Source organism: Aquarana catesbeiana, linkage group LG03, assembly GCF_042186555.1.
Source record: "Aquarana catesbeiana isolate 2022-GZ linkage group LG03, ASM4218655v1, whole genome shotgun sequence".
Taxonomy (NCBI): domain Eukaryota; kingdom Metazoa; phylum Chordata; class Amphibia; order Anura; family Ranidae; genus Aquarana; species Aquarana catesbeiana.
This window is the reverse complement of record NC_133326.1, coordinates 711967047-711976492: the sequence shown is the minus strand read 5'-3', so window position 1 is coordinate 711976492 and position 9446 is coordinate 711967047. Positions and strand designations below refer to the sequence as shown.

The following is a 9446-nucleotide window of genomic DNA, read 5'->3' as shown; positions in this document are numbered from 1 at the left end:
GCAGCCTGCAAACCCTGACCTATACTGCCACCTGCTGGGCCCTATGTGGAACTGTATGGGGGGCCCCATTCATCCAAAATATAAGAAAAAACCAATATTCGAGACAATGGGGACGTTTTCGGTGGTTGTAATTTGATTTAAATTATCCTAAAGGTTCTTTTTGTGTGTATCTTATTTGCTATTTTCACAGTAAAAAAAAAAAAAAAAAAGAAAAATGTAAATGAAAAAAAACTTTGTCCAAAAGTTTGTTTTTGTTATTTTATTTGTTCTTTATGGAAAAAAATTGTATAAAATTTGTATTAAACATTTTGAAATGTGTAAATTAAATAAAAATGTAAATGTAATTGTGTACCATTGTTTTAAATTATATATTATATTCTATATTTAAATTTTATATTCCAAAAAAAAAAAATGTAAATGAAATTAAAAATAAAAGAAAAAATGTCAACATTTTTATAAAGATTAAAATGTATTGTGTACTGTTGCTTTAAATATTATATTTAACTTTTATTTATTACTTAACCAATTGCCGACCGCCGCACGCTGATGTACGTCCCTTTTTTGAGGACGCATATCGTTGTTATGGCAACAGCTAGCTGCCATAACCCCGGTATCCCTGTTTTCGGCCGGCAGTCAGCTACATGATAAAAGTGGTCTCGGCAGCGGATTCGCCGCGAGATCACTTTTATCGGTGGCGGGAGGGGGGCCCCCCCTCCCGCCGCGATCCGGTGCCCTCCGCTGCTTACCAAAGCCGTCGGTAGCGGCGGAGGCGATCACGTCCTCTCACTTGTTGTGCATGGAGACGAGTGAGCGGAAGATGGCCCCCACCCATCTCCATGACACTGCAGGGCGGAAGCGACGCATAACGTCACTTCCGCCCATACGTCTTAAAGGCACATTTTTTAAATGTCATTTTTTCAAATGACATTTTTTTTTTTTATTGCATTTAAGTCCAAATATGAGATCTGAGGACTTTTTGACTCCAGATCTCATATTTAAGAGGACCTGTCATGCTTTTTTTTTTACATTCCTTGTAATAGGAATAAAAGTGACCCAAATATTTATTTTTTTTTAAAAACTGTGTAAAAATCAATAAAATCAAATAAAATAAATAAGAATTTTTTTTTTTTTAAACGCTCCGTCCCGACGAGCTTGCGCGCAGAAGCGAACGCATACGTAAGCAGCGCCCGCATATGAAAATGGTGTTCAAACCACACATGTGAGGTATCGCCGCGGTCGGTAGAGCAAGAGAAATAATTCTAGCCCTAGACCTCCTCTGTAAGGCAAAATATGCAACCGGTATAATTTTTTAAACGTCGCCTATGGAGATTTTTGAGGGTAAAAGTTTGACGCCATTCCACGAGCGGGCGCTATTTTGAAGCGTGACATGTTGGGTATCAATTTACTCAGCGTAACATTATCTTTCACAATATAAAAAAAATTGGGCTAACTTTACTGTTGTCTTATTTTTTTTTATTCAAAGAAGTGATTTTTTTTCCAAAAAAATTGCGATTGTAAGACCGCTGCGCAAATACGGTGTGAAAAAAAGTATTGCAATGACCACCATTTTATTCTCTAGGGTGTTAGAAAAAAAAAACAATATATATAATGTTTGGGGGTTCTAAGTAATTTTCTAGCAAAAAAAAATGTTTTAAACATGTAAACACCTAAATTTAAAAACGAGGCTGGTCTTTAAGTGGTTAAAAAAAACATTATTTGCAAGACTGTAATGGGATTAGAATTGTCCAAAAGTTTGTTTTTGTTATTTTATCTGTTCTTTATGCAAAAAAACTGTAAAAAAATTTGTATTAAAAATTTTTGAAATGTGTAAATTAAATAAAAATGTAAATGTAATTGTGTACCATTGTTTTAAATTATATATTATATTCTATATTTAAATTTTATATTCCAAAAAATGTATATGAAATTAAAAATAAAAGAAAAAATGTAAACATTTTTATAAAGATTAAAATGTATTTGTGTACTGTTGCTTTAAATGTTACACTTAACTAATATTTATTTCTTAAGAAAAAACATTTTTGCAAGACCGTAATGGGATTAAAATTGTCCAAAAGTTTGTTTTTGTTATTTTATCTGTTCTTTATGCAACAAATTTGTATAAAATTTGTATTAAAAAATGAAATGTAATAGTGTACTGTTGTTTTAAATTATATATTATATTATATATTTAAATTTTATATTCCAAATAAAAAAAAAAAAACCTCAAAACTCTGATTTATTATAAACTATAAAATATGATGAAATTAGAAGGAAGATGAAGAATATTGATGTGGGATTATCTAACACTAGGGCAGGCATATGTAATTGGCGGACCTCCAGCTGTTGCAAAACTACAACTCCCATCGTGCCTCTGCCTCTGGGTGTCATGCTTGTGGCTGTCAGAGTCTTTCTATGCCTCATGGGACTTGTAGTTCTGCAACAGCTGGAGGTCCGCTAATTGCATACCCCTGCACTAGGGGGTCTATTTATAACAGAATTTGCTGGATAAATATCACAGGCCTTCACCCACCCTTGATGAATCCTGACTGAATTTATCTTAATACAGAGATTTTTTTCTATGATCATCAACGCCATCTGGTGGCCATATAGTGGTATTTTTTTTTCAAACACTTCAATCAGGAAAATAGCAGATTACAGCCACTAGATGGAGCTGATGATCATAGGAAATCTCTGTATTAACCTAAATATGCTCAGAATTTGTGACGTCTGGGTAAATGCTTGCGACATTCGTCCAGCGAATGTTTTATACATAGCGGTGAAGCAAAGGGCTGTCTGGTTGGATACTAATTGAATTATTGGTTTACATTTGTCCTGATATTACTGAGATTTATTAAATCTGATTGTATGGAGATTGTACAACCAGCCTTAACCCTTTCATGACTAAGCCTATTTTTGAAATTTGGTGTTTACAAGTTAAAATCCGTATTTTTTGCTAGAAAATTACTTAGAACCCCCAAACATTATGTATATTTTTTTAGCAGGGAATCTAGAGAATAAAATGGAGATTGTTGCAATATTTTATATCACACGGTATTTGTGCAGCGGTGTTTTAAACGCAAATTTTTGGAAAAGGGACACTTTCATGAATTTTAAAAAATCCAAACAGTAAAGTTACCCCAATTTTTTTGTATAATCTGAAAGATGAGGTTACGCCGAGTAAATAGATACCAAACATGTCACGCTTTATAATTGCACGCACTCGTGGAATGGCGACAAACTACAGTACCTAAGAATTTCCATAGGCGACGCTTTAAATTTTTTTTACGGTTACCAGGTTAGAGTTACAGAGGAGGTTTAGTGCTAGAATTATTGCTCTCACTCTGACTATCACGGCGATACCTCACATGTGTGATTTGAACACCGTTTACATATGCGTGCGCGACTTCCGTATGCGTTTTCTTTGCTGCGCGAGCTCGCGGGGACGGGGGGCGCTTTAAATTTTTTTTTTTCTTATTTATTGTATTTATTTTTAAATTCATAAATTGTGTTTAAAAAAAAAAAAATGTTTTGATGACTTTTATTGCTGTCACAAGGAATGTAAACATCCCTTGTGACAGTAATAGGTGGTGACAGGTACTCTTTATGGAGGGATGGGGGGTCTAAAAGACCCCCCATCCCTCCTTTACACTTCAAAGCATTCAGATCGCCGAAAACGGCGATTCTGAATACTGTGTACTTTTTAAAAACCGGCGCCAATGGCAGCCGAGTAAACGGGAAGTGACGTCATGATGTCGCTTCCGCGTTTACAATTTGAAGGCTGGAACGAAGCCACCCACAGCTTCGTTCCAGCCCGCCCCCAGCCGCCGGAGGCATCGGATTGGTCACCGAGCCTCCGGATCGACCGGGAGGCCTGGTAAGAGCGGCGGGAGGTGGCGGGAGGGGGGGACGTCCCCTCCCGCTGCTCCGGTATAACAGCCGAGCGGCTTTTAGCCTCATCGGTTGTTATACATGGATAGCCAATCGCCGGCTCTAAACAACGGTACCGGGATGATGCCTGCAGCTGCAGGCATCATCCCGGTATAACCCCCGAAAGCCGAATACGCATATCTGCGTACGGTCGGCGGGAAGGGGTTAAATCGTCCATAAACCGTACAATCTTCTTTTGATTACCCGTCATCTATACAGCACAAAATGTAGCAAGATTTCTTACTTATTAGCCAGATTGCTATATGAAAAGTCACACACATCATACATCTTCATCTGTAAAAAAAAAAAAAAGAAAAAAAAAAAGAAGAAATTCCAATGGGATGTGAAGACATTACTCAGCAGCTTGCAAATCCTGGCCTGCACTGCCACCTGCTGGACCCTATATGGAACTGCATGAGGGCTCCAATTCATTCATTCATCCAAAATAAAAGAAACAATCGCTCTCCACCTGTAAAATCTGATATTGGAGACATGGGACGGTGACATGAAGACGGTTTACAGGGGGGGTTTGCAAGGCTGGATTTAAAGTGGTCCTAAAGGTTGTTTTTGTGTGTTTTTCATATGCTCTTTTCATATAAAAAAATAAAAATACAAATATATGTATGTACTGGCACTTTAATTTTATTATTTTTTTTATATTTTTATTTGTTTTTTGTTTGCAAGAAAAATATGCAAAAACACTTTAGTAAAAAAATAAAACTAAAAGGAGGACAATGTGAATTTATTTATTTATTTCAGGTACTTATGGAGCGCCAACAATTTACGCAGAGCTTTACAGATATATTGTACATTCACATCAGTCCCTGCCCTCAAGGAGCTTACAATCTAAGGTCCCTAATTCACATTCACACATACACATACTAGGGACATTTTAGGCAGGAGACAATTAACCTACCATCATGTCTTAGAATTGTGGGAGGAAACCGGATTACCTGGAGGAAACCCACGCAGGCACAGGGAGAACATGCAAACTCCATGGCTTGTGCAGTGACAGGGATTCAAACCAATGAGGTTTCATGAGGAGAGGTGGGCAGGGAGGTGGGGGAAGAGGCAGGTGGGCACACAGTCTGGAAGGTGGGCAAAGCGGCAGGTGGGGACAAAATCTGGAAGGTGGGCAGGAAGGTGGGCAAAAGAGACAGGTGGGGAAACAGTCTGGAGGGTGGGCAGGAAGGTGGCCAAAAAGGCAGGAGGTGGGTGCATGGTCTGCGAGGAGGGTAGAAAGTCAGGTAGGGACATGATCTGGGAGGTAAGCACGAAAGGCACGATATACAGTAGAAGGTGGGCAGGGAGGCAGGTGGAGACACAGTCTGGGAGATGGGCAGAGAGGCAGGTGGGGATATGGTCTAGGAGGTGGATGAAGAGGCAGGTGGAGACACGGTCTGGGAGGTGGGTAGGGAGGTGGGCGAAGAGGCAGGTGGAGACACGATCTGGGAGGTGGGCAGGGAGGTGGATGAAGAGGCAGTTGGAGACACGGTCTGGGAGGTGGATGAAGTGGTAGGTGGAGATACAATCTAGGAAGGGGGCAGGGAGATGAATGAAGAGGCATGTGGAGATACGGTCTGGGAGATGGGCAGAGAGACAGGCAAAAAGGCAGGTGGAGGCAAGGTCTGGGAGGTGGGTAGGGAGGTGGAGACAAGGTCTGGGAGGTGGGTAGGGAAGTAGGCAGAGAGGCAGGTGGAGAAATGGTCTTATATGGTGGGCAGCGAGGTGGGTGAAGAGGCAGGCGGGGACACAGTCTGGGTGGTGGGCAGAGGGGCAGGCGAACAGGCAGGTGGAGACATTGTCTGGGAGGTGGGCAGGGAGGTGGACAAAGATGTTGCAGAGTATGATTGCTGGGTGCGGCGGAGTCAATTCAGATCAGACGTTGTGGAGTAACAGGAACTGGCTTCTTTATTGGAAGATAACCACACTAGTAAAAATGTCACCTCACATGGTAAGAAAGAACACAGACAGGGAAAAAAACCAAGTACAACACTATGTATAAGAAATACAACACATCATCGAAAAATGCATAGCATATCATATCACTGAGCACTAGCGACATCTAGTGTCCTGTTTTTGAACTGCAGTCAATAGGCTAAGCTGAAAGTTGTTGTATCTCCAACACCCCCTCTCAACAGCTAAGGCTTAGTCTGTTAAACCCATCTTCTTTGTAAGCCTTGAATGTCTTTCAGCGGTCAGGGGCTTTGTAAGGATATCTGCTGTCATATCCTCGGTTGGGCAATAAAGTAACTAAAGAAGACCTTGCTCTTGAAGATCCCTAAGAAAAGTGAAACTTCACATCAATGTGCTTGGTTCTTGAATTAACTCCTTCCATTTGCGCAAGTACAAGGCATCCTTGATTGTCCTCATAGATTTCTGTTGGTCCCATCTGTGGTTGACCTAAGTCTGTTAATAGCTGTCTCAGCCATATAACTTCTTGGCTTGCCTGCGCTGCAGCGACATATTCTGCTTCAGTAGATGACAGTGTAACAGAGAGTTGCTTTTTACTAGTCCAACTGATGGCACCTCCTGACAGAAAGAATAAGTAGCCACTGGTAGATTTTCTGTCACTGGTATCTCCTGCCCAGTCAGAATCCATATATCCTGTTAAGGTGCGTTCATCACTTGCCGGTAACTTTAACTTGTAGTGCGAAGTCCCTTTAAGATAGCGAATGATTCGCTTTACAGCATTCCAGTCCCTTTTACTTGGCTTCGAAACCTTTCTGCATAGGATTCCAACAGTTGCTGCAATGTCCGGCCTTGTAGCAGTGGTAAGGTACAGCAAATTCCCTATTGCCTTCCTGTACTGAGTATTAGTAGGTAATGGGTTATCTTGACAATTCATCTCCTTTAGGTAGTTGGTTTCCATGGGAGACTGTACTGGTTTGGTGTCTTCCATTCCAAATGTTTCAATTACTTCTTGTATTTTGTGCCTTTGGTTCAGAAGGAAGCTGCCATCTTCCTCTCTCTCGATCTGGATGCCGAGTTAATGCTTTATGTTGCCAAGGTCTTTGGTGTCAAAGTGCTGATTTAGTTTTTTCAGTATTTCTTGCTTCATCCCCTTTTTGCTAAAAGCAAATCAGGATATCATCCACATAAATAAGCATATAGACCCATCAATTTGCCAGTTTATTTGTGTATAAGCAGGGGTCTGCTTTACTCCTTAGAAAGTTTTGATGTGTAAGCACTTCATTTATTTTTATATTCGCCCTGGCTGCTTGCTTTAGACCATATATACTCCTGCGAAGTTTGCACACTAGGTCTGACTTTTGTTCATCCTTGAATCCAGGCGGCTGCTCCATGTAAATTTCTTCTGTTAAATCGCCATGTAGAAACACGGTTTTCACTTCAAAATGTTTCACTTGCATTTTCCTTATGACGGCTACTGTCAGCAAAGTCCGTATTGTAATGTGCTTGACTACTGGTGCAAACATCTCATCATAGTCCTCTCCGTATTTTTGAGAATAGCCCTTGACTACTAGTCTTGCTTTGTACCGTTCAATTGTGCCATCTGCATTGTATTTCACTTTAAAAGTCCATTTACAGCCTATGGCTTTCCTACCGGGTGGTAGTTCTGTAATGCCGTGTACACACGGGCGGACTTTTCGACCGGACTGATCCGACAGACTTTCAACGGACTTTTGACGGACTTCCGACGGACTTTCTAATGAACGGACTTGCCTACACACGGTCACACCAAAGTCCGACGGATTCGTACGTGATGACGTACAACCGGACTAAAATAAGGAAGTTGATAGTCAGTAGCCAAAAGCTGCCGTAGCGTCGTTTTTTGTCCGTCGGACTAGCACACAGACGAGTGGATTTCTGGGTCCGGCGGAGTTACGACGTAAAGATTTGAAGCATGTTCCAAATCTAAAGTCTGTCAGATTTGCGACTGGAAAAGTCAGCTGAAGGTCCGGTGAAGCCCACACACGATCGGATTGTCCACCGGATTTGGTCCATCGGCGTCCGTCAGACCAGTCCGGTCGAAAAGTCCGACCGTGTGTACGCCCCATAAGTGTCCATGTTTTAGTGTCATGCATGGATTTCGTCTCTTCCTCAGTAGCCTTTATCCATTTACTTGCTTCTTGTTCTGAAAGCTGAGATATGTCTTCCCAGCTTGCAGGTTCGTTGATACTGGCCGTACTTGCTATGTATGAGAGACGTATAGGTGGTTTACCTTTGTTTTCTCTTGTTGAACGTCTCGTTTTTGTGTCTGAGCCTTCTTGTGTCTGCTCTTCAGTGCTGGTTGAGTCGGCACTCACTTCAACTGTTTGTTCGGAAGTTACAGAGATGGGCTGGTCAATGTCAGTTTTCTCTTCTATTCTTGCTTCTACTGTTGTCATTACATTGTCTCTTAAATCTTCAACAAAAGTAATGCTGTTGCTAACGGTAACCTTGTTTGTTTTGGGGTTTAGGATTCTGTAGTCCTTGACATTGTCACTGTATCCAACGAAGGTACCTTCAAACGCTCTGTTCTGGAGTTTGGTGCGTTTTTCTTCAGGTATGTAGATGAATGCTTTGCATCCAAAAACTCTTAAGTGTTTTACATTTGGCTTCTCATTGTGCCAAAGTTCACATGGGGTTTTCTCCACTGCTCTGGAAAGAAGTCTATTCTGCAAATATGTAGCTGTCATGGCTGCCTCACCCCAGTATTTTTGTGGTAGTCCGGAGTCTGTCAGCATACATCTGAACATTTCAGTCAGAGTTCTGTTCTTTCTTTCTGTTACTCCGATTTGTTCTGGTGTATACGGGACTGTCTTTTGATGTTCTATTCCATTCTGTCTTAAGTACTCTTGTATCTTACCTCCTGTGAATTTACCTCCATTATCGCTCCGAAGTATGAGAGGCTTCCTCTGAAACTTGTTACTGGTCTTTGTTATGTAGCGCTGGTAGATTTTTCAATCTACCACTGATAGGTAAATTTTGTGGGTTACTTGTTAGGTAAAGTTAGAATTGCCTCTGTTCCAGCTTGGCTGAGTTGCGTGTGGTTCCACACTGTGCCGGTGGGTGTCGTTGTCACCATGGGCTGGTGTTGGAAAAGCAACGTGTTGAAGCGTATGAGTGCTCCTCTTTCCCAGAGACAACTCGGTGGAGGTGGTCCTCGAGTTGCATTCTGGGAGAGGGTATTTATGGGACAGACGCCATGTTTAGGGGTTTGTTTTCAGCCACCTGCTGGCCCTCCTGGCCGACAGGTATGCGTTAGGAGTACCACCTCATGGCCCTCCATTCCGGAGGCCCACGCGACTGCGGTGTGTGAATGGGCCCAGAAGCCTGTCTGGGGCCTACCACAGCAGCAGAGGAATGGTCCTGAGCTGTCTATCCTGAGTGAAGAAGCTGGACAACCGAGGAGATCCCAGGGGAGGACCCGTCATGGAAGGATCATGCAGAGTGCTGGTCTGGAGAGGGGCCTGGTGACTCGGTTGGAGGACGTATCCTGAAGTAGTCTTACTGCATAGTACTGCCGGGTTGGCTTAAAGGTTCAAGTACTGTGTCTGACATTCATCGCAAACCAA

General features: G+C 41.8%; 1 pseudogene; it reads right to left on the bottom strand.

The window, feature by feature from the left end:
• Positions 1-6225: 6225 nt before the first annotated feature.
• LOC141134354 (uncharacterized) lies at positions 6226-7042 on the bottom strand (annotated as a pseudogene).
• Positions 7043-9446: the final 2404 nt, after the last annotated feature.